This window comes from Apium graveolens, unplaced genomic scaffold (assembly GCF_009905375.1).
Source record: "Apium graveolens cultivar Ventura unplaced genomic scaffold, ASM990537v1 ctg2493, whole genome shotgun sequence".
NCBI lineage: Eukaryota > Viridiplantae > Streptophyta > Magnoliopsida > Apiales > Apiaceae > Apium > Apium graveolens.
In genome coordinates, this window is record NW_027417690.1 from 800 (window position 1) to 18,585 (window position 17,786).

The 17,786-nt window shown below is 31.5% G+C and overlaps 1 long non-coding RNA gene across 1 annotated transcript in view; it reads left to right on the forward strand.

The window, feature by feature from the left end:
- The first annotated feature begins 1,009 nt into the window (after window positions 1-1,009).
- LOC141700526 (uncharacterized) overlaps window positions 1,010-17,786 on the forward strand; it is a 34,848-nt gene continuing 18,071 nt past the window's right edge. The window contains exons 1-2 of the long non-coding RNA XR_012566392.1: window positions 1,010-1,144; window positions 1,863-1,965. This is a non-coding gene — a long non-coding RNA (uncharacterized LOC141700526). The remainder of the gene's footprint in view (window positions 1,145-1,862; window positions 1,966-17,786) is intronic.

A 17,786-nucleotide genomic window follows, 5' to 3' on the forward strand; every position in this document is an offset into this window, starting at 1 on the left:
TCTCTGTAAGTGATCCATGATAGAATTTTCTTGAGAATATAATTTCTGGGTTGTGGTGCATTACAGAATGACCAAAAAATGTACTTTAGAAACTATAAACAAAAGGGCGGAGAATAGTTTTAAGTTTAAAATGTGCCTTATGTATTTGTTAATGTATTTGTTGAGTGAGTGATTGAGTAATCAAGTTATGCTGCTTAATATACAATACCGGGCGTAATCTTAATTATATTCCTAAATGTTTTCTGAAGGTTCCCAGGCCTTATAATGCAAGCGAGGAGGAATCTCTGTTTGTTTTCCCAAGGTATATACCAATTATCGTTATATTCACGTTGCAGTCTTTTTATTTGAAATCATAGTACCGATAACTTGATGCAGGTTTTAAAATTTTCTCTAGTTTTGCTCCTCCGCTTCAGTTGAAGCAAATGGTCATGCAAGAAACGAAGGATGGAGAGTTGATCATAATCCTCCTCCCAAGAAACAGAAGGATTACCGCAAAGACTTCAGAGGAAGATTTAAAGCAGTGGCCCTACAGGTTAACTTTTGATGTATTTTCCTATTAATTTACATGACAAGTATATCCTAGTTACGCACGGTTTATTTAAAAGTACTTTTTTGCAGATATATTGTTTTTTTCCCTTTACCAACACGGCCTTAATCGGTATTTAAAAATAAATAAATTATATGACAGCAAAAGATAGTGATTGTGTTGCAAGTTTCCAAATGCTATATGCTGATTGGATCCATGGACGCCTCCACATGTTTGATAACTTTGAGATGATACGAACCTATGGTTATAGAAACATTTCGTACTTGGTGAAGTTGTATTATCTCTTTTGTAGTTTGCCTGTGTATATGTTTTCACATCTAAGATCATATTTGTAGGTATAGAAATGGCAGGACAGTAAAAATTGTAGGCAAATGGTTTCTTGGGTACATGAATGTTGGTGATTATTATCAATCCACATATATTAATATGAATTTGTGACAGCTTTCTTTCTTTGTCTTCCATAGTTATGAGTTTCGACTTAGGGTTTCTCTTTCATCTTGTGGGAATCTCAACATGATATCGCACATCCGGAACATTGACAGCAGCCTTTAGTTTCTCATTTGGCTACCATACATATTTGTCTGTTTCGGATATCTGGTATGCACTGACATTTTTGAACCTAAATACTCTGTCACTGGTTGTAATGTGTTGTGACATGAAATAAAACAAAGATCATAGAAACAGGACTGGGCTAAGTTGGCAGTGACATTTAAGTACCTATTAAAACCTCTGCTATTTGTAAATGGTTGACGTTTTCGTGCTATGTATGTATGTCATTTAGTAATCTTTTGCATATCACCAAAATGGTGCTACTGAGTACAATGCTACATTTTCAACTCCCTCTCACTGTTAGTTTCTAAGGGAATATATTACTTACTTAAAAGTAGAAGAGGCTTATGCTAAACGCTGTTTAATATTCTTTGAAAGCATTTCATTTGTTTTAAGTAGGTGAAATAAAGTTAAGTGCGTTTACCTTTTATCAACACAATATGAGAGAAAAATGATCATACTGACACGTGTAAATTACTGCCACATTTTAGTACATGCACAATACATTTAAGTTATAGTTGAAACACATGTGTGCGTTATGTTTTACATAAGTGACACTTGAAGGCTTTTCAGATGTGCCATTTAGACACTTCTCCTTCTCAATGTTATTTTGATCATTTGCCACATAATAATAAAGGAGAAGGATGTAGACTTTGCGATCTTGTTGCTTAATTAGATTTCTTGATATATGAAGGCTTGCCGAAGTGAAATTTACAGTATTTAGCTCGTCCTCTTTTGTTTCTGCTAAATTCATATGGTTTTACAGTGAAGTGAGGATAGAAGGTTTGGAAACATTGGATTATCTAGACAACCTGTCTGATCGAAAATGCTTCACTGAACAAGGAGATGCAATTACTTTTGAATCTGAGGTATAGTCTTATGTGTGGTTCCCTAGTACTTAGTTTTTTACTTCAATAGTGCACAATAAATGAGCATAGCTGTCATCATCTCCCGTTTAGCGACACTCTTCTTCGAATTAAGGGATGTAAAAACTTAATTATGAACTAAGATTAGTGGAGGAGAATATGTGCAGTAAACCTCCTCATAAAACGTATATCAATTTTAGATATATAGAAGGGAGGAATATGAAATTTCCACTCTATTCACTTATACAATCTTGATTATCTATGTGTGTGTGTATACTGTGTGTGTATACATATGATTGTGGCACAGTTAGACCATTTGACTGAATTATTTTACTATCTTTAAGTTTGTTCTGTGATTTTTTTTAATTTTATTATCGAACTGCTACTTCTACTTCATAAATTTCTGAAATTTGCAGAAATAATGAAGAAAATGCTCCATGAATCCCCTCCCCCGTTGACATATAGTTTCCAGGTAATTGTCCATTCTTTTTAAATTAATGCAAGATTTGTAATATTTGTTGTTATTTTTTTAGATATTATTATTTGCTATTATTTTATTTTTATTATAGAAATTCATGCAACTAAAATCAATAGATTTTTTGCAAAAAAAAATAGATAAGTCCCACTAGAATTGAAATACTACCCAACATAATACCTATGTGATCAGTGCAACCATATTGAGAGGTTAAGAAACATAGTGTCTTACCCATCATCGAGACGCATAAATCACATTTGGTTGATGCAAAAGTAGTTAATTTTTACCTTTTAAGTATTCACATTTGGAGTTATAAATCTCATATGGATACTCTGAATACCATATTTATCATTTTGTCATTTGTACCTTTGAGGTATCAATTTTTTTGGGTACGTATTCCAAATTACTCCATTGGAGACCGGTCACAACTCATTCTGAATGGTTTACATAGTTAATGTTTGTTAGATCTTTTACCGACAATATTAAATCATACATATTTTACTTATTCATTGAAGTGGTGTGCATGACTGTAACATGAGAAGGTCTAGTAATAAGTTCCTTAAGGTTAATATTATTGATCTTGTTATATACTTGTTTCTTATAATTTTCTGAACCAGTGTCCTGGTTTTCAGCTGTTGCTTGAGGAAGCTGTTGCAGGCCATCTAAAGCCATAGCATCTGACCGTGATTGGCTCAGATGAAGCCTCAAAATATTATTCCTGCGGATTCTTCTTCAATGTCCATCCAATTATTTAGAGCAGCTGCAACCTACTAGATGCGGTAATGCCCAGAAACATGGGTGCAGAAAGTAAAAGGTGCAGATAATACTTTAGTCTCTTCATTTTTTTCAAAGTCCCCGTTTATTATCTTTTTGCGTATATAGTTGATAAATACTTGGTATTCCTTCCTTTCCTCTGCGGTAATTGTTCGTATTCCCAATTGAATACCGCTTTGGAGATTGTTCAGATTCCAAATTGGCATAGAATTTGTAGATATATAAAGTCTTACTTTTTCACAACTGTTGAAAGAATTTACTTTACTGGATATGTGAGGTCTTCTGTTGTAGCCAAAGAAATATTAAATGTGTACAGGCTCCTTCATTTTCCTAGTCCAGATACCATGACTAAAGTTCATTTAATTTTATCTGAACAACAGATAGTAAGATTGCAGTTTTCCAGTGTACTGGGCCTAGTTCTCACTTTCTTCCATTGTAAAAGGTTAACGTTCCCATTGGGTACAAAACTGGTCTCATAAGTTTCTGTAGCAAAACTTATGTTATTCCATGTGACCACATATTCTCATAAGCCTTAACTTCTTTTTTCTCTTAACTTCTTATAGCAGATATAGACGCTATTCTATCCCCTGATAATGGCCGTACAGTATTTTCAGAGTAAACTTTCTTGTCGAATATGGACTTAGAGAGTATTTGTTTAATATGAAATTAAACTAATAGCGCCATAAATTAAATAGGGATTAATGCCTGGCTTAAAGAAAAAAGTGCTTATCCATGATATATGTCCAAACTGCATATGTATATGCATATTAAATGAACACAAGTATGTTAAACGTAATAAAAGGGAGCAAGGTCGTCTTTCATTTCGCTTGGTTATAGTATTACTTGTATTGCCATATTAGTTTTAGTTGGTCTCTGTGATGAGGGAAGATAAAGTGAAAACTCATTTGATGAAGTATTGGATCATATATACACCACCTGATTATAGCATGTGCTTGATTATAATGATCTTTTCTTTTTTACTACAGAGTGGTATAATCCCTATTTTTTGTGGGGAATGTTTCGACGTTGTCATGGAAAGCTTAGAAGTGCAATCGAAGGAAAGGTAGTTGAAGACGTGAATATTGACGATGATGTCGACATACTAGGCGGGGGACTTTTGGGACCGGTTTATGTATTATTCCAAAGCAGTCATCAATTCTAATTCTGCTAGAATTCTTAGAGATTGAACTAAATGTTATTTTGCGGATTCGTAGAGATTTTGACATAGACGATATTCCTTCTGAACCTACGTCAAATTCCAATTCTGCTGAAGTTCGTAGAATTTATTCTTACCTGAACGGCGTTTTACCTGACCAAGTAAAAGTCTTCAACTCACTAATCAACAATCCTATTGACAATTAAAAGTCAAGAAAGTTAACAAGATTTAAAAACCCAACCTGCAGTCAGATTATGTACCTTGTTCAAGTATAATGTTTTCTTTCACATTCCTAAAGTACAAATTGCTTCTCATAATGTAAAGATAATAATAACACCAAGTATATTTGTTGTTAGCCCTATATGGTACATGCGTAGAAAAATGTCTAAAATGGCACGCATGTAAAAACAGCCCAAAATAGTATGTAGAAACGCAGAAAATGGTAATGTTTAGCTAAAACACTAAATTGCTTAGCGTGTTGGTTGTTATTAATACTATTTTTTTCCTTTTTTTGTCCATGACGCTAGATGAACTTGTGTTTGAGGTTTTTAATTTTTTTTTGTTATGCTAAACGTTACTTAAGTTAGATCGCTTTAAGTAACGCTTTCCCCAATTTTTTCTAATTGGATTGTTGTGCATTTTACTAAGTTTTAATATTTTTAAAATTTTAACGGGGCATTTTGAACCCTACAAAATTAAAAACTGCTAAATTAGATATTAGAATTTTAATTGGAGTTTGATTTCTAAAATCCTGAATTCATATCAGTGTACCAATTATTAATTTATTATTTTAATATTTCAAAAATCTAAATGGAAGTTGTTGAACTTTAGGAGCCCGTAAGGTTTATCTAGTGCGCACCCGATGGGTAGCGGCCGCCGGTTACCTACGTTAAAAAAAATGTTCAAGATTGTTAAATTAGCTGTCATTTATTAAAAAAAATTGGATATTCAATTAGTTTATTAATTAAAATCCAAAAAAAAATAATAATAATTAAAACTGAATAAATACGTATCAAGATAAATCAAATCATAGTCTTTTTGAACAAAACTACGATCGTTGATCGGATCTTTCACTGTTGTATATTTCTCGCTCGCATTGTTGACATATACATCATTTTATAAAGACAATCCAACAATCTGTTGAAATTGTGAGAACACAGAAATTTGACGTGTCGAAACGCATTCGAACAATTAATAATAGTCGTAATCTGATAGGACCCCTATCAATGAACCAATATACGAAATTTTGTAGATGTACGATTCCAGAGAACAAAACAAACAAACTAAACTCTCACAATGAGAGAGAACAAACACAATATAGTTAAGAAAACCTATACATAGAACTAAAACTCTTAATGAAGAGATAGATTTATTTGAAGTAAATAAAAATTAGGAAAAATTATCAAAACAGTGTTTATCATTAACCAATCGAAAAAATAAGAATTAAGATTTTGCGAAAGAGAGAGATAGGAGGGCAACTAGTTTTTAAATATTTCTAATATCCAAAGTGAATTATTGAACCTAAAAAATTTATTAAATAAGGATACACCCCTAAGTTTATAAATATTAATTTAAAAATGACTATTGAAAAAATAATATTAAATGATATTTACAGCCGAAAAATAGCACACAATAAGAAATTTAAAATAATAATTATAATAATTTATATACTACGTGTAATTTTATAATACAAAATTAAGTTAGCAATTAAAAAATATAAAAAAAATATTAAATGTTTTATTATTTAAATTATTTAAAATTATAACCTTAAAAATATTTAAAATTACTCATATAAATTGCAACAATCAACCAAACATGATATTAATATACTATCAATATCAATTATAGCAATCAACTAAACATACGTCATATGATATTAGTTTCATATATCGTTAACCCAATACCACCTTCCAAACCCTTGTCATTCCCCTAACAAGTGAAATGACCTCCTGAAGATAAACTCTTAATTAGCGCATGGTTGAATGTGTCGATTGATCCCTTGATCGGGGCGAATAAAAAGGTGAATTTTGGGATCAAATTTGTAACTATTGTGAATAAAGTAATCACGGTATTATCAAAAGAGGGGTAATATCTATCAAAAAAAGGTGGCAACGAATAAATGAAGGGGCTTAGCAATATAGAACATGTTATGAGGAAGCTGTCTCAAAAATGGGGAGTGGTACAAATTTGGACAACATAATTGCGGCAGCTCATGGTTTCCATAAAACTAAATACAATAAGAAGTTTAATTTTGACAAGCATTGGAATGATCTAAAGAGACATCCTAAATGGAGACAGCCTAAAGAGACAAATAATGGAAGTGCAAAGAGAACTAAATTTAGTGATTTTGGGAACTACTCATCATTGATGAATGAAACACCAACAGATGAGAATGTTGTTGAATCACCGGTTCGTCCTAAAGGTACAAAAGCAGCTAAGAGGGAGGGGAAAAAAAGGCAGAGTTTAATGATCTTAAAAAAAAGATTATGAAGAAATAAAAGCTAGTTTATGCAGGAGATTAGATCTAATGGCAGAGTTCAATGAACTTAAGAAAAAGAGGCTAGGAAAGAGAATGAATCAGATATGCAACTTCTTACGCTTGATACTAGTATAATGAAAGAGGCTCAACGAGAGATTTATGCCAAAATTATTGAGGAAGTCAAATCAAGACGCAGGTGGAACTAGCCATTGGAATCTAGTTGCTTGTTTATTTTTATTTGGAATTAGTTGTTGGAAACTAGTTGTTCGTTTGATTCTGTTTGGAATAAGTTCTTGGAAGTTAGTTTTTGTTTGTTTCTATTTGGAACTAGCCGTTGTAATTTAGTTCTTGTTTATTTTTAGTTCGAACTAGCCGTTTTCTTTTATTATTTTATCTCCTATAAAACATGTCTGTTTTTGTGATAGTCTGCAACTCATTTTTTTCATTCACAGTGCAATCAAAATATACTACGGATGAGAACTCTGATTGTCTAAAGAATTTATTGAAGAAGGCTCGTCAACCACGACTAAACGAGTGATATGCAAAGACCGTGAAGCGGGTCATGAACGATTGGAGAGAGATTATTTTGCTCAAAATCCAGTATACCCTCTAGATACATTCCGACGACGGTTTCGAATGGGAAGACACGTGTTCCTTCGAATTGTGGATGCTCTTTCAAATTTTGATCCATATTTTCAGCAGAAGGTTGATGCATTGGAAAGAAAGGGCCTATCACCTTTACAAAATTCACGGCGGCCATACGCATGTTGGCATATGGAATTGGAACGGATGCAGTTGATGATTATGTGTGCATTGGTACGTCCACTGCAATTGAATGCTTGAAAAAATTTGTTACCAATATTATTTTAATTTTTGAGAGTGAATATTTGCGAAAGCCAAACTCAAATGATGTACAACGTCTCATAAAAATGGGAAAGGCTCGCGGTTTTCCCGGAATGATGGGGAGTATTGACTACATGCATTTGCAGTGGAAAAATTGCCCTAAAGCATGGAAAGGGATGTTCATGAGGGGTCATAAAGGAGTTCCAACAATATTGTTAATGTTGTTGCCTCATCGGACCTATGGATATGACATGCATTTTTCGGAGTTGCTGGTTCTAATAACGACATGAATGTGTTAGACCGATAACCGATATTTGATGATGTACTAGAAGGTCGTGCTCCTGAGGTAAATTACAATATTAATGGTAACAACTATAACATGGGGTACTATCTAACAGATGGAATCTATCCTGAATGGGCTACGTTCGTGAAACAATTCCACGCCCAGGGTGAAAAGAGAAAATTGTTCTCCAAATATCAAGAAGGTCATCGAAAAAACGTAGAAATGACATTTGGCGTGTTGCAATCTCAATTTGCAATTGTACATGATCCAACACAATTTTGGGATAAAGAAGATCTCGCTAAAATAATGAGAGCGTGTATTATACTACATAATATGATCGTTGAGGATGAGAGAGACACATACGCCACTCCCTTTGGCGCTTTACCATCTTACGATGATGCAACATATGGCTTACCGCCTCCAAACTTAGGCGAAGAATCTTTAGCCTCTAATGAAATGTATATCGGAAGGACTATCCAACTTTGTGACAGGCAGAAACATTGTCAACTACAATTCGATCTGGTTGAGCATATCACAATGTTCCATAATAATGATTAACTAGCTCTATAGCCCGTGCAATGCACGGACATGCTCTATATTGGGCGAATCGATATTATTTTAGTTATTCTTGTTGATAATATTTCATGTTGTCCCCCCTCCTAATGATGATGGATTTATTTTGTATATAGATTTTTATTTTGATGACATTGGTGCAATAGTGTTTATCTACAATTAACGTAGAGACTTGTAGTGACATTTCTTGTTTTTTACTGTTAAGGACGATCCATGAATTTTTTTTAGAAATTTTAGTAATTTTACATAATATAGTTGTTTGTTTACATAAGATTTTATTTTATAATTGTTATTTGAATTTTAGTATTCTTCAATTTTAATTTCCGACCTCAGTAACTCTTTCCCCTCTCTCAAAAAATATTAATAAATCCACATCTCACGGCATACTAGGCGCTTTCGGGTTGTATTTTAATATGTAAACTTTACCAAGATTATTTATTTTAGTTAATATTATCCGTTCATGCCATAATGACGCAGTAAAATACCAATATAAACCAACATTATCATATATTTTATGAATTATGAAGACCATAAGTTAAAGGTTTTTTTTACATAAATTCACACATACATATAATATATATATGTGTGTGTATATATTATATATACTATATATATATGTGTGTGTTTTATTATATATATATGTATGTATATATATATATATGAAAGCCCATAATTTATTTATTTTTGTGTAAATACAAAAATATAATACTTAAAGTATGACATGGTTAGATATAAATATATATTCAGTTAGAGGTATCAATGGTTCTGATCCACATAATCATATTTAATATATAGTTTATCTAGTTCATTTGTTTGTAATATTTAATTCGCAAATGTTTATAATAGATCTAAATATTAGTGTTAATGTGATAAATATGGTATATGTCAGTCAACTGTGTTATTAAAGGTCACTGGTAGGCTGTGATAATATCATTAAAATTAATGACGAACAATAATATTTTGTACAAATAAAATTTATTATATTTAAATGTACTACCACTTTTTATAAATAACATGATTTTGTACTCAAGTTTCTCATGTATTAATATTATTTATTTTGTTATAATAATAATTATTATTATTATTATAATTATTATTAATATAATATAAATAATTATTATTATTATTAGAATTTTTAATATATATGTTTTATAAACCTGCTATTAAAATGAATATTTTTTCTTTTTAATGAAATTTAAAATTATTACTATTAATATTAATATTTAATTTTACTTTATATTTAAAATTCACTTATTTATATTATTAATTTGATAATTAATAATGTATGTATTCTCGTTTTTAGAATTTAACTTACGTTAAAAATAAGGACAATTTTTGTAGACAAAAAAATTTGAATCATTAACTAAAAGGGAAATTTAAGGGAAATTTCATTTGAAGACGAGGGTTTTTAATTTTCGGAGCAAATAAAAAGGATAAGACAATACTACGCCATGCCAAATAGAAAAATAAACTGAGGGTAATATAATATTTTTTATTGTCTTGCTCTGATAATTAAGAACCTGCTCTGAAAATATAACATCTCTAACTAAATTATTATATATACATATATACGTACATACGTACATATGTTTGGATGTATGTATGTATACATGCGTGCATGTATTTCTATAATAATTAGTTATAAATGAATATGTATATATTAAGTATGCAATTATTAATCTATATTAGTAAGTCATAACTTAGGTATTATATGATCCATGCATATATCTCTATAATAATTAGTTATAAATATAATATATATATATTAAGTATGCAACAACTAATCGATATTAATAAGTTAATGATGTGATAACTTATGTATTATATGAATTCTTATGCAATGGTTATCATTTAAATTTTTTATACTAATTTTTTAATAGAGTATGTAAATTTTATGAAGAAATTATTTTTAATGACTTACATATTAATGATGTTTTAATTGAGGTAATAAAAATTACATGAATGAATCTGTATTAATTATATAATAATGAATGAGTATTAATGATTAAAACAAATAATGTTTGGATATTAATTAATGTATTTATTATATAATGAATGAGTATTAATGGCTAAAACAATATTGTATGGATATTAACTATTATATTCATGATTAAATTTGCTCATTAATTACCGTATCTATGATTAAATAATGAATGAACATTAATGGTTAAAACAAATATTATATGAACATTAATTATTGTATTTATGATTAAATTTGCTCAGCGAACCCCTGTTGCTGTATTAGATATATAATAGATAGATTTGTTTCAGATGTAATATTTTAAATTGTCATGTTCTTGTAATATTTTATTTTTTAATTATGTAATGTATTTTAATAATAAGTAATATTTTTATTTTTAATCTTATTAATATTTAATTTTTAAATTTTAAATTTTAAACACGTTTAGTCGGAGTGGGTCACTTGATTTACCAAGCCCATGAAGAAGGAAATGGCAGTGGACTTGGGTCACTTGATTTACTAAAAGTTGGACTTGGGCTTTGAATAGGAGCTGGTTGACCACCTAATTTACCAAGCCTATGTTTTGCTTACTGGGCTTCAAAATAAGGAAATGGCACTTGCTCGGCCTATATAATACGGCTTAGGGTTAGGGATTAGCACCCGTTTATTGTAATCAATTTCATGTAATCATGGTTTTGGAGGTGAAATCGAGTTGCAGCCGATTGATTTCTTTTTCTACACGAAGCTGTCTCATCATATTCAATCTCTCAATCGCCCCTTTTTATTAATTATAAGGTGTCAATTTCAAGACTCAATTCACTTGTACAATCTTTTATGAGTATAATTTATGTTTTTTTTTTTTAATTCTTCATTTTTATTCGAATTTCTGAATTACTTGTAGAAACAATGAAGAAAGTGCTCCACGAATCTCGTCCCCGTCCCCGTACAGTTTCAACTCAAGTTTGAAAATGTTTTTATGTTTCCTGCAAGCAATTGTTGGGCTCACTGCTCACCATTTCATGGAGTGCAGAGATTCTTAAGGTCCTCTTCTTGTACAATCTTTTATGAGTATAATTTTTTTTTTTATATTTAATTCTTCATTTTATTTGATTTCTGAATTACTTGCAGAAACAATGAAGAAAGTGCTCCATGATTTTCGTTCCTGTTCACGTGTGTTTTCCAGGTAATTCTATTATATTTTTATTTTTGTTAAATACAACAAGTTGATCTAGATTTGTGTAATTGTGTGTGTGTGTAAAGTTTATGAAGAAGAAATCTAGAATGGATACGTTACACGTTCATTTTTGGTTTTTTTTCTATTTAAATGGATCCCGATCCGTTAAAACTATCGAAATTTCCAGCCTCAAACCCATATAATTTGAAAATTTATTGTTAATACTTAACTTTATCCTAGGGCAACATTTACGGTTTATTTACAGTGAAATGATTATATCGTAAAGGATTAATATGGAAGATGCATTGTTAAGTGGTTGCAGAATAAATAAATTTGTTTTAATTTCTATTTATGAAGAAATATATACAAAAAATCATGACTATGTAAATACGGTAGATTAAAACCGTGGTCTTTGAGAGGGCCTCACCAAGTCTGTTTCTAAAGTTTGTTTTCATGTATTCTAATTGGCTAGCCTTATACTCGTGATCTGGAAGCGGAACTGCACGTGATAAAAGAAGAGAATGCACGTCTGCAACATGCTTCGGTAAGTAAGACACTGGCTACGACTTTGTTTCTTTAAAACAAATCTGCATGTTATTATTAGTTATCTTTTTGGCTAGTGCAAACATAAACTAGAAGCAACAAAGAGGATTAAGCAGCAGACATGTTGACCATCATTTTATATCTTGCATATTTTCATGTTCAGTAATCATTCATGTGCATTACTTTTACATGAGAAGGTCTAGTAATAAGTTCCTTTAGATTAATATTATTGATCTTGTTATAAACTTATTCTTATAATTTTCTTAACAAGTGCCCTGGTTTTCAGCAATTGTTTGAGGAAGCTGTTGCAGGCCATCTAAATCCATAGCATCTGACCGTGATTTGCTCAGATGAAGCCTCAAAATATTATTACTGTGGATTCTTCTTTAATGTCCATCCAATTATTTAGAGCAGCTGCACCTGCAACCTACTAGATGCGGTAATGCCCAGAATAGTACATGGGTGCAGAAAGCAAAAGGTGCAGATAATTACTTTAGTCTCTTCATCTTTTTCAAAGACCCTATTTATATCTTTTTGCATATATAGGATAATAGGATGCCTCCGCTGGACCTTTGTTGCACTGTGGAGCAATCAGCTTTTGTTTCTTTGAAGTTCCAGCAGTCTCCAGTGCTTCTTTCGGCCTGAGCTGCTGCATAAGAATCTCGCTAAATAAGGGGTTCTGAAATGCTTTGGCCATGCTAATGAACATCTGCTGTTGCTTCTGTTCAGTCCTTCTCAGCCTCTCTTTAACAGATAACAGATAATTATCTGCATTCTCCTGTTCCTTTTGGATATTCATAATTTCAGTCCTCAACCTGTCGGTATCACTCTCTAATTGTTCGAGTTCTGCCTCCTGTATAAGGCGCTCTCCATCACTTGAATGCTGTGAACTCTTTTCATCCCTTAAGACATGCTGCTCAGGTTGCTGTAAATTGGTATAAGTAACACCGCCTCTCTTGTAGATGCTTCTCAAAAAATTGAGTTTTGAATATGGTTCTCCCTGATCATGAGCCAACTCAGTCCGCATTTGTAGCATTTTCCGACCTTTCTTTTAATCAATTCGTCAAACAATCTCAACAAAATATATACAGCAACAAATAAATCCACCAGAATTGAAATACTACCCAACATATTACTGATGTCATCAGTGCAACCATATTGCCCTGGTTTTCTGCAATTGCTTGAGGAAGCTGTTGTAGGCCATCTAAATCCATAGCATCTGACCGTGATTGGCTCAGATGAAGCCTCAAAATAATTACTGTGGATTCTTCTTTAATATCCATCCAATTATTTTAGAGCAGCTGCAACCTACTAGATGCGGTAATGCCCAAATAGTACATGGGTGCAGAAAGCAAAAGGTGCAGATAATTACTTTAGTCTCTTCATCTTTTTCAAAGACCCTATTTATTATCTTTTTGCATATATAGTAGATAAATACTTGGTTTCCTTCCGTTCCTCTGCGGTAATTGTTCATATTCCCAATTGAATACTTCTTAGGCGATTGTTCAGATTCCTGATTGGCATATGATCTTTAGATATATAGTCTTACCTTTTCACAACTGTTGAAGGAATTAACTTTAGTGAATAAATGAGGTCACAAATATAATGCCTTGCTAGCTTGTAATCAGGGTCTTAATTTTAACCATCCAGTCTTCTGTTGTAGACAACAACGAAATATTAAATGTGTACAGGCTCTTTTTAACAATGTTCACTAAATTAATGTGCTTCTCTGATTGGTTTGTGTACCTTTTTCGTAACTTCCTGTACCAGATCTAGACGCTACTCTATTCCCTGATGATGGCCGTACAGTATTTTTAGAATAAACTTTCTTGTCGAATATGGACTGATAGTATTTGTTTAATGTAAAAATAAACTAACAGCGCCATAATTTAAATAGGAATTTCCTTCTTCTTGTTATACTTGGTATTTGAATAAACACCTTTTAATTCATAGAGTAATTGACAATGTTGGAATTTGAATTTGTAAAACGTAGATGTAAAACGTATAAATTTACAGCAGACAAAAGTTTTCCATGGTGTGATTTGTTAAAATGATGATTTGAGTCCATAAAGTGCTTCTATTAATTTCAGCTTAATTGTAATTTGGAGTCGATGTCTATTATTCAGGTCTTAAGCTTACTAGAGATACTGAACGGAAGAATTTGTATGCTGATTTTGATGTGCATACAGTTGAGGAAACTTTTCCCACTAAAACTTCTCGAGTTGCATCTTGGATGAAGTAATTCTATTATATGCCAATCAAGTATTCCTTTGGCTAAATATTTATGCGAGTTCTTTTTTAAATGCTATAATTTGTCATTTTATGCTATAAAATTACTAAATCTATGACGACACTATTAAATTTGGTGTTATGCTTTGACATGTAGTTTTCTGTTTTTCTGATGTTTTTGTGTGTGCTTGATTTCTTAGAACAGTAAAACAAGTTAAGGAATAGAAATTTTAAGCTAGAAATGCAAGAGAATCTGATAGGATTCAGTTAGAGAGAGAGAGACGCTGGTGGAATAATAACTTCTATTTTCTGAATAATAGTTCAAACATGAACGTAATTAAAATATTGATGATCTTTTTATACTAAACCTCTACTTACAGTAATAGATTACAACACCCTTGCTATACTACTCTAGCTTTTCTGTCCTTAACCCCTCCTTCAAAACTATTCTTTAAAACAGGAATCCAAGGCCTTCTGTTGCGCACAGTATATTCTTGAACTTTTCTGTAAAGATTTGTATAATTGTACTTTATCAATTTGTTATCCATTTATGCTGCAACCACTTTCTCACTTTCTGCTCAGCCAAAAACTTAAGGGCCCAGTGGTCCGGCTTAATGAAAGAAGTGATTATCCATGAGATATGCTGTCCCAATTGCCTATGTATATGCATATGAAATGAACAGAAGTATATTGAACGTAATAAAAGGGTGCAAGGTCATCTTTCATTTTGCTATGCGTATAGTATTACTTGTATTGTCATATTGGTTGTAGTTGCACGGCCGCTTCAAACATCATCTGGGAAGATAAAGTAAAAATTCATTTGATGAAGTATTGGATCATGTATACAGCACCTAATTATAGCATGTGCTTGATTATAATGATTTTTTCTTTTTAACTACAGAGTGGTACAAGTACAAGCACGGTTTTTTGTGGGGAATGCTTCAACGTCGCAATGGAAGGAAATATAGTTGAAGACGTGAATATTGATGAAACGTGAATATGGTTGATGCGTGATTCCAAACCACCAAACCAGTCAGATTATAATTCTGCTAGAATTCTTAGAGATTGACCTAAAGGTTATTTCTCTAGTTAACATTATAGATTGTAATGTTTTCTTTTTCAAACTTAGATAGTAATGTTTATTTGTTTCAGTTTAATTATTATAGCGTAAAATAATTTTTCATGTGTGTCAGACAATCCCAAAACCCATCCTTCGCCAATTATATCAAAAAGGGTCGCCATATTACGAGTCTATCTAAAATTTTAAAGTGTGATACGAAATTACGCACTAACCAGATTTTTTCTAAATATTAACTAACATGCAATATCGATAAAAAGTAGATATTCTTATCTGTCACTCATTGCATTGAGCTTGACCTGGTTAATATTCTTATTTATCTGCAATTTGTTAGTGCAAGAAGCTTGACCTAGTTTTGAGAGGGAGAACTAGAGGGCACTGGAGGGAGTCTCGGTATCTGTCAACTGTTTAAGTTCGCAGAAATTTTAGTGTTAAATTTTGAAAAAAAATAAAATAATGTAATTTGGTTTCTTCAAATATTAGTCGGTCCCCCGAAATTTTATTTCTGGTTCCGTCCCGTTAGTTTTTAACTCCTATATAATAAGAATGACATGTAAATTACACGTGGGTGCTCCTGTATGTAATATTTTATAGTTGATATAATTAATTTAGATATTTAAGTAGATAATTAGAAATAAACCCATATTTCGGGCGCCAAAGTTCGAACTCCACAAAATCAACGTTGTATTAAAACTATATAAATTTAGAAAAATCTCATAACTATTAAATCATGAACTGTTACTCATATTTAAAATCCTTTAAACATTTTTGTCAAAAAAATATGACTTGAAATTTCAAAACATACTTGAAAAATATATGTGATATAGTCATATGGAACAAATATTGAAGTAGACAATGAGTGGGCTTGGGCCGCGGGAGTGGGGCACTGAATCCAATTTAGACTTTAGGCATCAATATTGGGCTTAAATGACTGTTGTCTTCAAAAATCTCAGAATAACACCAAATTGTAATATGTTGTTAGACCAGAGATTTTGAATGCAAAACTGAATTTTATTATAAAATCCAAGCTCTTACCTTAGTATATCTGAAAATTAAAGTGAATAACTGTAATGAATTTTTTCGAGTTTGTAAACAAATCTCGATTTTATTAAAGAAAAAGTGAATAAAGTAGTGGGATGAAGATAAATATGGAGATAGAGATAGGTAGAAAGGGTGAATAAAGAAGGCTAGGGCGGATTAGGGTATAGGTGAAATTAGGGGGCCGACTCTCATGCGAGAGAGAGAAGTTATTTTAATTATTGGTTACTATTTAACTTCACAATAATTGTCCAACATAGATCTTGTCATGGATATTATTGTTACCAACAACATTTGTTGATTTGCAATGCAATATTTCGGAAAGATGTAGTTTGATAGAAAACATATTTTGTTTGGGGTTTGCTGAAACAACATAGACCATGAGAAATGTGTTGTAATTTCAGAGAGAGAAGAGTTTAGGATTAGAAACTGTGAAATTGGTATTTCTGTAATTGATTTTAAAACTTTTTAGTTATGACATGCAGCTAATTAAGCAGGTAAAAAAATGCCTCACCGGCCAGTGCATGAGTATTTGTACAGGCCTGATCATGTAAACCGCACAATCTTTTTGTTTAATATCTACACTTAAACCTGTATTACAGTAATATCGGAATAAAGTTATACCTTATTTAGTATAAATTTTGTCAATCGTAATTTGGGGCCACGGTCGTAAAGTAATATTCTCACTAAGAGTATCAGATAAAAAAAATTAGAAAGTTATCAAGGGCCCAACTAAATATAAAGTAATAATTTCAGAATTATATGTATATTGGACGTACTCGGCCTGACCCGATTAAAAATCCGGTTAAAATTTGATTATTCTAATATATTTTTTTATATATTTACATTTATTATGAATATAAATATACTTTATGTTGTAAGAGATATGGCCTGTACTTTAACAAGACAAGACATTTTGTCAACCCTAAGTAAGTTATATTGTTATCTTAATTTGTATTTTGTACTTGTAACATTTGTACTTCTAACAGGTTATAAGGTTATCAGGTTCACCAAACATCGAACCATGGTTTGTGAGGTGGAAATCGAGTATAAGGTGTCAATTTCGAATTTCTATTCACTTATACAATCTTTTCTGAGTATAATTTATGTTTTTTTTATTTAATTTAATTCTTCATTTTTATTTGAATTTCTGAAATTACTTGCAGAAACAATGAAGAAAGTGGCTCACCCCCGTCCATGTGTAGTTTCCAGGTAATCT